The sequence below is a fragment of the Streptopelia decaocto genome (assembly GCF_964273445.1).
Source record: "Streptopelia decaocto genome assembly, chromosome: 11".
Lineage (NCBI taxonomy): Eukaryota > Metazoa > Chordata > Aves > Columbiformes > Columbidae > Streptopelia > Streptopelia decaocto.
In genome coordinates this window covers 6,108,950-6,123,029 of record NC_138666.1, presented here as the reverse complement: position 1 = coordinate 6,123,029, position 14,080 = coordinate 6,108,950, and the positions used below count along the sequence as shown (strand labels likewise).

Genomic DNA, 14,080 nt, shown 5'->3' with positions numbered 1-14,080 from the left:
ACAAGCAGTTAAGTAAAATCACGTTCCACCTAAACAACACGACCATTATTGCAGCATCTGACTTTCAGAGGACAATTCAATCCTGGCAGCATGTACTGTAATTGCTTTTCCACGACGGGCCTCAGCTTTACAATTGTCTCCTTCTCGGGAGGTCAGAACACGGCTTGGCTGCGGCTCTGAAAAGCAATTCTGTTCAGCAGCACTACCTTATTCATTCTTTTAATCTTACACCTACATATGCATGATGAACTCTGTAACATACCAGTGCCAAAGCCGTCATCAAAAGCCGCTGTAATCTCTGTGTGGATAAAGCCTTGACCCCCGTGCTGCCCAACGAAGCTGTTGGGAACCACGAATCCCACCAGCACTGGGTCCGGAGCTGCAAACCCGGCAAGTCCCGAGCGAGCCCAGGGCAGCGGCCGCTTCTCGCTGCCGACAAGGAAAAAGCAGCTACAGCAACAAACCTGCTGGTTTTGGGCAAACCTTTCAAAACAATTCAGTGAGAAAATACCTGTCCTACTCATGGTGCGAGAGCTGCCGTGTTGCAGCCACCCAGGCTACGTGAAGCTGCCATCTTACATAGTCAACTGGACTCCCTTTTTCCCCCACCCATTTGCATGGAACCTCTGCTGTTATTGCTACACAAACTGCAGGAAAAAAAAAAAAAAAAAAAACAAACAACAAAACATAAAAACCTCAAGTCTGTTGTAGAGAACTGAGGGTCACAATGTTTGCAACAACTCCCGTATTTCGCAATGAAGGAGCAATCTACCAAAATGGAGAAATCTCGGAGTTTCCCAACCCTTCCTGCACCGGCACAGCCTCCAGCACCCACTGCAGCGCCAGCTCAACCGGGCAGCGCGTCATACCGCAAACCAGCCGCTAAAACCTCTACATATTTCCATTTTATTTAAACACAGAATATCTCGGTGACCAGGCTAGCAGCACAGCATCACCAGCAGCGGGACGGGCACGTGAGATGGGAATAAACCACCTCCCAGGAACAGAAACACCCACACCAGGTCTGCAAGCGACGGGAATGGCGCAGTGCACACCCCTGAGTCCCTTCCCAGCACAAGACCCACAAAGCAAAATCACTCTTCTTTCCTTTTTTTTTTTTTTTTTTGTTTGTTTGTTTCACGAGTCAGGGAAACATCTGACTTGATACTAATTATTTCTTTCTACACAGCATGAATATTTTGTCACATCACACATCCTCAACCTTCATCTGTCAAGTTTTTCCATCCACGGTTTCAGCTAGAGCCATAATCAACATATACACAAAGTACAAAACATCCAGAGAGAAAAGGGCTAAAAAGATAGATAAAAAAAGCATATGTGGCAAACTTTGGAAAAGGGCAGCTGCCACAGCGATGTGGTACATAATATAAGCTCTCAGGAATAATCCTAGAAGATATTAGTGGCCAAAAGGCAAGTGATGCAGACAGAAGGCCCTGGAGAGACGCAGTCTGCCATAAAGCTCCATAATCTGTCAGGAAGCAAGTAATTTTGCCCAGTGGGCAAGTCTACTATGCAAATCTGTTTGAATGTTTAGTAAGTTTAAGTGAAAGGTACTGCAATTTATACTATCCTGGTTTAAAAGTACATCTTGCATTCAAAAATGCAAAACACCATTTACTTCAAAACTTGGAATAAAGAAAATCTTTGCACCGAGTCGTGAAATACAATAGGTGGTAAACAGCCTGTTTTCTAATTGACATCAGGATTCAGCTCGGTTTTTGCAGGGACTGCAGAGCAGTCTCAAGGCAGGAGTTACTGCACAGCCAGCAAAAGGGCTCCCGCTCCAGCCGCTCTCATCGCTCCGCTGCAGCAGGGGAGTCACCGATGCCTCGCCTGCTTTGCTTCACCTTTAAAGGCCTCTACTGCTATTAATATTCATCAAGGGAAATTGAAATAATGCCTTGTCTCCATCTGAATACCTTGGAATTATTACAGACAAACTAAACTGGAATTATTATGGACAAACTAAATGCAAAGATTGTGTGGGTTTGGTTTTTTTTTCTCAAAACCCAGGACAAAAGAAACCTACCGGCTTGCAAAGCCACCTGATAAAGCAGATCTACATTTCCACACAGAGTAACCCACAGCCTTTATCACAACGACCATTTCAACACATGATCCCACTGCAGCACGAGCCCAGGGGTCAGCCAAGCACCCAACGCTGCAGGTTCCCCATGGGAGACTCTCCATGGCATTTCTGGCAACACTGAGATGACCTTGAACTTCACGCCATGGCCACGACACACACGGCAACACTGAGCACGGCAAACAACGGCTTTTATTCAGCTCGAAAAAACACCAAACTGCCAGCAATGCACAGAAAACCAGCACGAACCAGCTCCCTCCTCCCGGCCACACCTGCAGCTGACAGCACCGCCCCGCTCATCTCACCCTCTCCAAAATGTCTGAGCAAAAATCTCTTCCTCCCACCCAAAATTCCACTCCAGGATAGCCTGTCATTCCTACATCTGATAATGCTACCGAAAAGCTGAATCCTAATGCTGCACCAAACTGCAGTCTCAGCATATTGGGAGGTTTCTCTGCCCAAAATGAAACACAGGTGCCATCTGTTTCAATTATACTAATCACAAGGAGATATTATATTGAGAAACTGACACTTTTTAATAGACTTTTTTTTTTTTTTGAAGTGAAGAGAAAAAAAGAAGCCCATGATACACTAGAGGATATTGAATACCCAGCACGCAACAGCCCCAACAAACTCCACAATCCAGTGGACAAAGCGGCGCTGGAACTGCCCCCACCACAAAGTTCACTGGGGCTCTCACTGAACTCAGGGAAAAGCCTGTTACATGGGAAATAACACAAAATTGAAAGGGCACCTTAGAACTAAAGACACGTCCTAAGGTATTACAGTTAGCACCTTTAAGTCATTCCACGGAACTTTGCAATTTTTACCTTCAAATCTCAGAAAATAAAGAAAACATCAAAAAAAATATCCACACACCAACAAAAACATTGCCATGGACACAAGCACTTGCTGGGTAATAAAAGATGTGGACAGAAACAAGGTAAATATTTACCGATTCCATAGTTGAAAGCTGTCTTTAGCAGGACATATATTAAAATCCAACAGAGGTGTGTCCCAAAAATGCTGTGTAATCTGAAAAACACAGGAATTATTTCATTAGAAAACTAAAACACACAATTTACTTTTATTCACGACAAGCATGCTATATTTGAGTATGCGAAGGCTACCAAATAAAACCCCTTGCCTAATCCAGAAATAAACCTTCTGATAAATAAACCTTCTGATAGCAAGTCTGTACAAACAGAGGAACAAAGAACTGTGGAAAGCTTAGCAGAGTATCAACCAAGTTCTGTAACTTTCTGACAGTAGACTAAACAAAAAAAAAAAAAAAAATGTACTTGTCTCAAGGTTTCAGTAACAATCTGTGTGCTTTTACAGGCATTTTTTTAATGAAAAAAGGTAAGTCATGTCCCCAGTGGTGAGACACTCGTGACCCGACAGAGCGCGTGGGGACGAGCGAAGTGCCCAGGCCGCCGTCCCGGGTGCCCCGTGCCGCTGATTCACCTTTTAAACACCTTCTGTGGAACTACCCGGGACATAAGCACTTTCTTTTCAAGCACACCTTGGATCCTTGCTCTGAAAAGCAGTTAATCTGTTACAAATCTCTACATTTCCGTTATTTTTTAAACAGCTCTTGCTCCACCTCTCACGGATATTTTTCCAGCTACAAATTCCCAAAGTGAAATTTCTGGTGCTGGGCAGGAACCAGCAGCTCTCAGCACACAAGGCAAAGCAGAATTACATTCAGGAACTGGTACATAGGAGGCTTGGCAGACGACTTCCAGCCCCAAACCCGGTTCCTGAGCCCTGTGCCCCTCTGGGGCCTGGGAAGGCTCGGGGGGACCATCCCCGCAGCCTCGGTGCTGCTGCTGGACCTGCTGCTCTCTGCCTGACCAGCACCTTCACTCCACAAGAAATTCATCTCCCAGCCAGAGCAAACTAGTCTGTTCCAGACGAGATCTCCACAAACGTCACTGTGGGTTTCCAGGTGATCCGGCCGGCTCCCTGGCTGCAGAGGGGACACGTCTGGGACTGCAGGGCTCGGCAGGAGCCACGCAAGTCACACCAGCAAGGGCGAGCCTGAACTGCTCATAAGCATGTTTGAGGGTTTGCAATGCGCAAGACCAGAGCGCTTGGGCAGAGCCATGTGTAAAACACTGTCTTATGACGGATTTTTTATGTCCACAAAGAATCAAACCACCTCCAGATACCTGCTCAGCATTAGCAGGTTCTCACTTGCAGCTGTAAGGGACCTGCACATATGGAAGGAGTCAGCATACGCTCTAAGCAAAACCGCAAAATTTATTCAAAACGTGCATTAGACACCCAACAGCAATACCTGAGCTCCGGTTGTACTTCCACAGCAAAGCAGCTCAATAAAGGATCTATTTAACCAGAAATGAGCTGTGCCGGGCAAGCAGCAGCGACGGCAGCGCAGGCCCTGGCCACAGGGTTCACTGGGGGCTCCACATCTGCTCCTGCCAAACTCCCCACCCAAAACCCCATGTCCCATCCGACCTCCAGACCATGTAAACCACACTGAGGGACACAGCAACCAACCCCTGTTCCAGCTGACAATGGAAAATCTGGATTTCTTCGAAATTAGCTTTTCTTCTAAAAGGAGAAATTCTAAAACCTGATTTTATACTCAAAAACGTACATATAGAAAGTCACAAGTGGGGAGCTACAAAGTACAAACTGTGTTCTTTTCAGAACATTTTACTCGCTTGCTCCATTTGCAGTTGCCCCTTAAAAACTGCTAAAGGTTCCGGAACTCACACCGACCAGCTCCATCCCAAGGACCTTCACACTCTGCTCCTCCTCCCACCTACCCCCTGCTGCTCGTGTTCTTTTCCCAACACCTCATACTGACGCTTTTACCATGGAAGTCCTTTGGGGCAGCCAACCGCCACTATTTAAACCTTGTTTTAACCTATTATCATTCTCCCAAATTCTGCCTGCACCACTTTAAGGCCCAGCCTGCTCATACCACACTGCTTTAAACAGCAACAGATTTAGTTTCCCATAACCATTTCACAACTTCGCAGTCAACAAGACTGGCCTATGCAGAGCTCGTGACACAGACTCCAATTTTATGCTCTATTGCTTACAAACCACTGCTGGATGTGCAACACTTGCCTTCCAGCGGGATGGGTTTGAAGAACCATCAAGGAGAGTCCCCAGGATGAACACACACAGAACCTGGGAGAGCCTCCTTTGTTTGGAAAAGTTTCTACTTCCTGATGAAAAGTCAAAGGGAAGATGTCGAGATGAGCAACACAGCTGCATCCAGGGCAGAGCTGCTACCAGTTGAGTCTGGGGAACCACAGTGAAAAGGAACAGGACAAAATAAACCCAAAAACCCAAAGGAACACGCAAGGGCATGTGGTCCTTGCTCAAAGGAAACCCTGCAGCACACAGACTTTTCCAGACAAGTAAAAGGGAAGCAAATGAAAGTTTTCTGACAGTTTTCTTTCAAGAGAGCAAAGGAGATGGAGACATACGGCTACCTCATGGATTTTTCCAAGGCGAGTTGCAAGGCCTTGAGGGATCCCCCCCAGATGAGATGTGATGGTGACACCTGCACCGCAGCTCTAACGCCATCACTGTCCTACTCCTCTTAACACTCTTCTCCTCCATAATAAGTCACAACTCTAATTAGAGATACCCACTTAAACAGAGACAAAAAATAAACTGGGGGAAAAGAAAAAAATCTGAACTTCCAACTACATTACTTGGAAAATCAGTAGTGCTACTTGCTGACAGTAGTGATCATGATCAATTCTGAACAAAACTATCCTAAAACTCTACAGGAATCCTGTCCCATGACATACTGATACACAATTTTGAGGATCTATTTATATCTGCTTCCTGGCCTACATACAGCAATTTTATTCATCACTTAGCTCACATATAAAATATACATCAGTGTTGTAACTTTGCAACAGTGATCAGCTCTGAGCCAAGTAACTTCCACAACAAATGCTACAGCATTTTTATGAAATGGTTGTCACATCATTTATGAAGTACAGCAAATACTTCAGCAGAAGATGCCGACCCGGAGATGATGGGCAGAACCTTACTGGCTACACGTGTTCTGGCCGCTCACACCATGTTGCTCTTCTGCAGAATCCAACACTTCAATTTAAAACCAACTTCACTTCCAAAACCTTAAATTATAATGAACAGACACATTTGTCCATCCAATTTTCTTAGCTCTAGTCTGATAAAAGGTATCACTGCACAAACTAACGTCATCGCCCTTGTTCTCCCTCCGGTGACCGGTGGCCAAGCTCAGTGCAGCTGCACGACCCGCTCCGCACCACAAACCGTTCATCCTCCCTGCGCGCTCAAATGGCAGGAAAAGGACCAAATAATTAAGCGTTCAAGGCGACCAGATTCAGGCTCAAGCTTTCAAGATCTGCGACGCTTTATTTTATATTAACATCAAGTAATTTGGAAACTATGCGTAAGCAGACAGTTCCATTAAAAAAAGTGTTTCAACCTCTAAGTTCTTGCACCAAACTTCTGCTCTTTAACACGTTGTCCTCAGCAGTTCCCACTGATTAGTTATTGATTCATGTTGCTGCACTCACAGACAGATCAGTGAACTTCAGATTTAGAGCACACGGTGCAACTTTTCCCAGCGCTCACCGAAAAAATTAGGAATTAAGTAAATCAAACTTCTTGAATAAAAGGGTATCTTGTAACTTTAGAGAAATCAGTATTTGTAGATGGAAAATGCTTTACACTCACAAAATGTGACCTAAAAAAAAAAAACAACAAACCACAAACAAACTATACTTGCATTAACTATAGACTATTTCCATCAAAGCATTTTGGGGCTGGCAGGGAAACACCAACTGGTCGCAGTAGCAAGGCAAGAGGCGGATTCATAGACCGATCTCAGCCATGAAAGAATAAAACTTGACCAGCTCCGTCTCTATGAAGAATGTGCTTGAGATTCAACGTTATATATCCAGCTATTTCTGAATGTGATCAATTGAATGCAACAAGGGTTCCACGTTCCAGGGAGCAGGAAAGAACCCATCTGCTGAAGTCAGATATGAAAGAATCAAGAGACCAACCTCTCCACAAGCAAGTACATTTTTTTTCTTATTAGTGCTTCTTTGAAGCAAAACGTACAAAGTTGTGTTTAGATTTAAAGAGAGACTTGCATCAGTTCAGATTTTACGGTGATCCAGAGCTAAGGAGTGTAACAGGATCCCAGCAGGAGCATAGATTCTGGTTTAGACCAACTTGGAACAGAAAAGGTCTCTAGGGAGCAGGACAGCATTTGCCACAGTGCTCAGCTGCCTCTCCCAAAATAATTTCAGCAAGAGACAACATTTCAATGAGGCATCTGAGGGCTCCAACACAAACACCCAGTGGAGAACACACAGCGCAGGGAGCTCAGGCTGCCGGATCAGCTCCAGCACCTGACACACACTCCAGCAGGTACAACACATGCGGAGGGAGGGAAACAGAGAAACGTTTCCAACGCTATCCATGGGCACGGGGGGTGTCTGCACAGCTTCACAGAGCACCCAGACCACCTTCCACCCTGCTGAAACCTCTGAAACCGGAAAAACACACTGCAATTCACCTGTCTGAGGAAACGGAGCTGGGGGGAGAATCCATGAGCAACCAGTACTACAGACTGCCATGTACTTGTTATCTTCCACAAATATCTGTAGGTACCTTCTGCAACAACAGGGATTGTTTTCCTGCCTGGTTATAGCACCAAAGTCTGGTAAAACCAAAATAACAAGTGCTGGAGTTTGGGGAAGAAATCAAAGTGCTTCATGTACAGAAATTACTGGCTCTGCTCCTTTCTGTAGGTTTTGCTTACACCCCTGAGATCCAACAGTCCTTTCCTCTGGCCCTCCAGGGGACGCACGGCAAATAAAAATCACCACACTTGAGGTAATTTCAGTGCAGAGCCTGGACAAGAACATCCAGAGCGCTCCACACAGCCGTCAGGAAGACAGGGGAACAGGAGAGGTGTTGCACTGGAGATCTGAATGGGGGAGAAGGGGCTGTTTCCAAGAAACACGCAGAAATTAGAGATAAATAACCTTCAACTGAAATGCCCTGCATCCTATCAGCAGGTTCCAGACCGAGCATCCCTGACACATCCATGCTGTGTTGGGGGGACCAGACCCAATCATGACCACTCTGGCGCTTCCAGAGGACACGGCCAGTACCAAAACGCCAAAGCACAGAGAGAATTCCACTAGTGCTTAAAATAAAAAGAAAAAAACCCTTTCAGTATGTTTGATTGTGACCACAATGTAACATCAAGTAAAATTTAATTTGATAGCTTTCAGAAACTAAGCACGTAATGTATTCTTGGTCTCAAAGTTCCTTTATTTTGCCCTGCAGACAATATGTGTGCTGAGATCTACATTTTTTAAAGCTCCTGTCATCTTTGCCACTCGATAAAAATACAAAATAACCTGATACTGTCCTGAAAAACACAGATCAAGATACTTATACATGAGCTGAAGAGCCTAAGGCTCAATTTATCCCATCAAAACAAGCATGAAGGGAAAGATGTGGTTCCTGTGGAACCAAATTGTCCTTTAAGTGTTTTAATTGAAAGTCTAACACAGACAAAGGGCCACAAAAACTGCAGGTTGACAGTCCTCTAAATCCAGGAACAACCGGGCTGTTCAGAGACCTCCAGTAAACAAAAAGAATCCAGGGTCTGTGACATCCAACACCTGGTTTCAATGTCTTCCAAGTATTCCTCAAGATTTCTGCTTTTTTCAACCAATTAAATGACACTGATCACAATATTTACACACTGATCAGCTCCCACAATATTCCGGGCTGGCCCTGAGGAGCTGCTGACACCACTGCTGTCCACTCTACAACGGGGAATGGGAAACAGCACTTGTGGACGGTACCTTTCTATGTCTTGTTTTATAGAAATAAGACTTGAGAAGTTCAAATAAAAATTCTGCAGTTCATTTCAGTAGGTCAAAAGACAGCATAAAAGTGCTTAACTAACCCTAGCGTTTGAACTACATTAAATTAAAACCCTAATTATCAGCAGAAGCCCAACATTTCCCTGAGTTTAACCCTCACAAACACACAACAGGCAGTTGAGCACAACCCTGAAGTTACTGGATGTTCCAACTTCATTACTGGTTATCTGTTCACAACAGATATTTCAAGTTCTCTGTCCCTCGAGAATATGTCAAAATTGCCAACTCCTAAAATTACACAGAATTTCTCTCGGAAAGATCTGTGAAAGGGTAAAAAACCGGGGCTGTGGGAGCCCAAGCACAACCCAAGAGCCGCGATCCCTGCGGTAACTGGTTCTCTGGGTAACCGGTTCTCCCTTCGCGTGGGGTGGCAGAGGAGCCCAACAAGCCTCAACAGTTTCCACTGGAGCAGATTTTTCAATTCTGCGCAGACAATTAAGAGCTCTGGAAACACACAAGCATGTTCCCTCAGCTCTCCCCCTTCACCATTACCACCCTTCTGTGGCTTCTCTGATGAGTGGAAAGTATTAAGTCAAAATACAGTTTCTGCAATTTCCTTACCCAGCCTTGGAGCGAAGCTCAAGGCTGCAGCTCGTCCTTCTGTCCTGGCAAGCGGAGACAAGACTGGGGCTGGAGGACAAGCTGCTTTCCAGCCTATGATTTAGTCTGCGTAACTTAAAAAAAAACCCTCCCCTGGTTTTAAAAATGTTAAATACGTTAAAGATTATGCACTTCTATCAGCAAATGGATACAGAAGTCTTAAGTACATGAACAATGCTTGCCTTCTAATGGCATTCACTTAGAGCAAGTGGTTATGTTTGTCATGGATAGAAATAAAAAAATGGTTATGCACCCAAAAATAGTTGGTATCCACTGCCACTTCGGCAGCCTTGGGAGCTACAGCCATCCTTGTTTGTCAGCCCCAATGCTTCCAAATAATCCTCCAGACACTATTTTTCTTCTTTAGAGCTCCAATATGAAATGTAATTACCTAAGATTGCTGGGTCTTTCCAGCCTGGTTGAACCTCTTTCAAGAGACACATAAACAGGTTCATTTCTTCATTAAGTGAAGTGCACGTGCAAAGCAAAGACACTGTCTTGCCTGGGAAGAACACGTCAGTGTTCCTGGTACACAGCAAAACCCAACGTACGTGTTAAGCCCCTGAGAATGTGTTTCCAAGAAAACCATCAGCACAGAACAGCAGCACCGTATCTGCTCTCAAACCAGCAGAGCTGGTTGGCCATCCAGCCAGCAAACTCAGCATCAACGGGTACAGAACCCTCAAGCTGGTTATTGTCAGGTATGGTTAGCAGTTAATTCCTAAGCCATTTGGAAGAGACAGAGGATGCACAACAGTGTGAATACTCAAAGCAGAACAGTTCTGTGATTATTTTTAGTTCACATGAAAATGAGAAGAAATTGTAACCTCCATATCCCAAACATCTGCTGAGCCCCACCTGAAAAGTAATACATGTCCAACCCAATTATTCTATAGTCAGATAATACAACAACAGTATGAACAGCACTTTTTTTGAAAGCTTAAGTACAGCAGCATACATGTAGACATGTACAATGAAGGGCATAATGCAGCTGAAAACCAAATGTTTTAGGAAGCATGGTGCAGGAAAAGACTTTTGGGCCAACACAGAAACTAACACATAATAAGTTCAAGTAAAAGGTAGGAGGCAAAGACAACAAACGTTCTTCTCGAGCATACAAACAAGAAGTAATAAAGGAAAACCAGCACCGCTGAAGTCAACAGCACAAATGGTAACATCCCCAGATGGTGACCATTAGAAACACTTATGGGAAAACTGAAATTAATTAATCAAGTACTAGAAAACTTAGTTTATATTCAAAAGCTACAGAATTGAGGTTTTTAACAACAAACAGCCAGAATCACCACAGATTCATCTGGCAAACTGGGCTGCCAGGTTCTCCGGCTCAGGCAGTCACAGCTGCCCAAAAACCCACCACCTGCACTTGTAACACAAACAACCCCCAGGACCAGTGGAATGCCCACCACTGGGGATCGAAAAGATGCACGGTGAAGAACATGCTGATACGCCATCAAAAGGGACACTCAAAGGTGAATTTGAAGAGACAGAAGCACTGTCCATCTTTGAGAGCTCAGAACAACCCACTGTGCTGAACCAAATGGGGCCAAGCTGAAAAATCATGAAGCTCCAACTTGTCCTAATTCAGCTCCACGGTGCTGGCCTTCCACAACCCAACAGAAACAAACATGTTCTCTGGAATCAAACCAGTAATTTAAAGTTAGATCATCGCTGTTGTCATATCTCAGGCACCTTCTCCTTTTCATTCCTCCTAAATACAAGTCTGAAACAGGACACACTGCCCATCATTAGACCAAATACCTTCCCCGGAGCTTGACTAAGAGCCCTTTCCTCATCCGTTCCACTCCAATTCCCTTTGTAAGTTCTTCTCCGGGAAGGAAGGAGGGTTAACGATGCTACTCGCCTGGGAAGAGCATCGCTTTATTTAAAAATATGAGTCGGCAATTTCTTACTCCACACTCAATTTTAACACATTGAGAAAATACAGACCATTCTTGGGAAGAAAAAAAGAGCGACAGACACATTTGTCACCTTTACAGTCTCAGATATTTGCAACCATGCAATTCAGTGGCAAATTGGATATAGGTTACTATTAATAACTGAACTATTTCCTGTCCTCTCTGAAAGCTGATTTGTGAGAAGGATGCAGGCATCCCATTTAAAACACACTAATTAGCCAAGGAGGAGTCCAGGAAGTCACCGTTCAGCCTTTGAGAACATACACAGTGTCTCTCAGAGGAAAAAACCAGAGCAGGCGTACCCAAGGAGCGCACAACCACCCACTCCAAGCAGCGGTTTGCAGCCGCCTCGGCCAGGAAAATGCTGTGTAGCCACATGAATGTTCCAACTGGAGACTTCAGCAACTCAGATCCGGGTTTCTTCTCTCGTCAACATGCAGGTCTTGCTCCAGGGCTCACACCAGATACGTGCAGCCCCCTCAAGGACCAGACACCATCACCTGCCACCGCAGCAGACACAGCTTGATGGCCCAGGAGGTCCCCAGAAAGCAATGTGAAAAATGCCACTGTTAAAACGTGCTCACGTTTTCAGTTTCCAGAGTCAGGACAAGGGCTTTACAATCACCTCAAATTACATCGCAAGGAGAAACCATCACGGACGCGCTTCCGTGACTCACACATGGCATCTCCCCTCATTGTCTAGGTCCTGGCAAGTTAAGGTCAGAATAAAACGAAAATCTTTAAAAATATCACATAAATGGAAAGCACCTACAGCTTCCACTGATTATTTTTTCCCCTTCTATTATAAGCCCTGAACGGGTTTAAGCAGCAGTTGCCCTCATTAAAGAATTCGCTCCCCTCGCGTGTTCCATTCTCCTGAAAAACGAACCCTCTGGCAGCAGCGGGTCTGGGGAACGGCAGGAGGAGGGCACGAAGATCAAATAATAGAATAAGTCCAATGTGTGTCTGTGTGCGGCAGTGGTACCCGGCGCCTCAGGAGGGCTGGAGGTGACGTTCCCGGTGACACGGAGCGGGGAGATCTGCCCCGGATCCCCAGCCTCTCCCACCGCCATGTGGCCATAAATCAGCTTAACCCGCCAGCCCAGCAGAAAACCCGCTCATCTTCCTCTGCCCCCGGCCACCCAGCGCAGGAGGGGTGAACAGGACGCGGGGGCACACAGCGAACCCGCCGTGCGCGAAACCACACCCCAAGAAACCCTGCACACAGCGGCGAAAGGGCAGAGCCCTTCCTGCAAACAAACAGCGCAGGGGGTGGCAAGGAAAGCGCTCAGAGGACAAAAGGACAGGGAGTTCGGATTAAACCCGGTCCCTTGATCCCTGGCCAAATGGCCTACCCATAAGCCCACGCAACTTCCAGAGCCAATTTAAAACCCTGAGTGCGCTATACTTTAGGTTATAAAATCATATTTAGACACACATTTGAAGTGTTCTTTGCTCTGCTGGTGGCTAAAAACAATTCCTTTGTCATCAAATCTTGCTCCAGCAAGCTGACGTGACGTTTTTAACTCAGGAAATAAGATAATTATGGTTCAAGGTAAACAACTACAACTGTGCATCATAAACAGCTTCTAATTTTAAGCCCGAGTCCCTCTAATGCCATCCATATTCCACAGAAAGTTTCCTTACAAATGTTTTCTGTTGTCTGAGCCCTGTTGCCAACCAGCACCAGCAGCAGGTCCGAGAACCACGGCAGGTGCAGCCGGTGCAAGTCCAGTAGATAAGCTCCCGTATGCACATGAGTCCAGATCAGCCAAACACAGCAGGAGGAAGATACACTCTGAATCTCAAATATCTTGACAGGTAAAAACCATGTCTCATCTCTCTTAGAAACACAGAGAAAACAGCACAGAGACCAGAGCTACACACACGCAAGGTTTGGTGCAAGTCGTTCTCTCTCCCCGATCTCAGACGCCCATTGCGCTTCCCCAGGGAATGAGCAGCAGGATTGCAAGTTACAACTCGCCACGAGAACATCAGCTGCTGAGCTGTTCAATGAGAGGCAGGAAACTCACCTACGGCTATCGGCGCTGGGTCTAAACCAGCCCTTCTCCTGCCGCTACCAGAAAATATCCTCCAAAGTTACCTAGAAACGAAGCCTTACAATAAACAGAAGCTTCACCACTGAGACTCCGTAAGGCAGAAATGCCAAAGCACAATGTCTGAATTTGTCTGAACTCCAGGGAGGTGTGGAGGGCAGCGAGCTGTCTGCCCGCCGGATGGATCACTGCATGGAGGCGGCAACAACTCCAAACTCAGGGGTGTTCGCCTGGTAGGCTTTCATTCCTCCTCATCCAGGGAAAAAGTGCTGAATTACAACCAAATTAACGTGGCTGAATGAGATAATGCAGTAGAGCAAGGGAGACCCGCCGCAGACAAAGCATTCTCAAGCAGTTGTGCTCAGAAGAGATAGAAGTGGCCAAAACTATTCAAGCAGCCAGTTGCGAGAACGGCGCCGCTTC

General features: G+C 45.6%; 1 protein-coding gene across 4 annotated transcripts in view; it reads right to left on the bottom strand.

Annotated features, from left to right (window-relative positions):
• Positions 1-14,080, bottom strand: part of ANKRD11 (ankyrin repeat domain containing 11) — a 137,835-nt gene that overhangs the window by 110,211 nt on the left and 13,544 nt on the right. For 3 of the 4 annotated variants that reach the window (XM_082062792.1, XM_082062791.1, XM_082062793.1), the window contains exon 2: positions 3,063-3,142. The gene's annotated coding sequence lies outside the window, so the exon portion shown is untranslated. Of the gene's footprint in view, positions 1-3,062; positions 3,143-13,633; positions 13,652-14,080 lie in introns of those variants that run through there. The other variant, XM_082062794.1, reaches the window with a different exon arrangement.